The sequence below is a fragment of the Chiloscyllium plagiosum genome, unplaced genomic scaffold (genome assembly GCF_004010195.1).
Source record: "Chiloscyllium plagiosum isolate BGI_BamShark_2017 unplaced genomic scaffold, ASM401019v2 scaf_84888, whole genome shotgun sequence".
NCBI lineage: Eukaryota > Metazoa > Chordata > Chondrichthyes > Orectolobiformes > Hemiscylliidae > Chiloscyllium > Chiloscyllium plagiosum.
In genome coordinates, this window is record NW_025151847.1 from 1 (window position 1) to 1,386 (window position 1,386).

The window sequence follows — 1,386 nt, forward strand, 5'->3', positions numbered from 1 at the left end:
GGTTCACATTCTTCTCCAGATCCAGGGCAACCTCCATTGCCTGCAGACCGTTGCCCCACTCATCCCTCTCTGGCTTCTGAAACATGGAAACAAAGGACAGTTAAGGATCAGAATCCCTAGTGAGGTGAAGTCAGTCATATGTCCACATCAACCCTCCAGTGGGTCCCACACTGACACACCCAACCCTGTAATCCTGTTTAGGGAAAAATGTAGCCTGTGTATCCCTGGAAACTGGGATACTTAGCATGACCAAACTGACTGGCACATCTTTGATCAGTTCCAGAGGCTGGAATTGGACCTGGGTCCCTGGCACTGAGATACTGCAGTGCCAGTACCATCCTCAAGTCCAGAAGATGATTTGAGGAGGAAGGGGTTTAGTGGGATCTCAGGAAACTTGATAAATATGGAATGCAGCACCTGAGGAGTGTGGGGGGAGGCAGCTAGTCCAGTGACATTGCAGCAACATCTGGACAAATACTTCAAATGCCAGGGTATAGTGTGTGAAGGACTAAGTGCAGGTAGGTGGGATTAGTGTAGTTTGGTCAGCTAGATATGGTAGACCAAAGGGCCTGTTTCTATGCAGTGAGTGCGAGATGGAAGAGATCAGATGGGAAGGCAAGCGACTCTTCACTTCCCCTTCAGGATGAGCAAACCCTGTTACTGATGGATTGAAGCCACATCAGGAGCGCAGCCATTCCCCTCCCCAACATTCCCACCTTCACATCCTGGAGGAGGACTCTGCCTCCACGCTGATTCTGGAATTTCAGCAGCTTCTCTGCATGTTCCTGCTTCTCCTGGGACTGAGCTTTGAAGAACTGGGAGAAATGGTGCAGGGCAACATCATCCCGGTCAAAGTACGACATCTGAAAGAGAACCATTTCCATCCCATTAGCACATCACTGGCCCCAATTCTAGTTGGGAGAAGCAGAGACTAATTTAGCCCTTAGACTGCCTGCCTATTCAAGCAGTTATTAATCCTCTGCATTCTCAAATGATTTTAATATACCAGTGTTGTCCAGTGAGCCAGCAGCTCTTAACCCTAGCTTCCTCCTGAGGACACGCAACATCCATGTTTTAATTTGGATTAAACAGCTGGTGAGTTGCTCAGCAGGCCTGGTACAGCATCAGAGGAGAGAAACACTAAATTTTTGTTTCTCCTCATTAACACCATTAGAATTGGAAGATATTAGACATGGACTGAAACTCTTCAATAAAAAGGAAACTGGAGTGCAGGATGTATTCGTGGTGGGATGGGGGTCCAAAGCTGGACAGCACAGGGTTAACATGAGGGATGGACATCAATGGACCCAAGCAGCAGGTACTTTGAGAAGGTGGTGTATGGACTGAGCTGCTAAAGGAATAGTGGAGGCTGGTACAATTACCACA

General features: G+C 48.0%; 1 long non-coding RNA gene across 1 annotated transcript; it reads right to left on the reverse strand.

Moving 5' to 3' along the window:
- Nucleotides 1–867, reverse strand: LOC122545089. Its single transcript, XR_006310493.1, has 2 exons — nt 717–867; nt 1–76 (listed from the first exon to the last, which is right to left on the reverse strand). It is a non-coding gene; the product is annotated as an uncharacterized LOC122545089 (long non-coding RNA).
- Nucleotides 868–1,386: the final 519 nt, after the last annotated feature.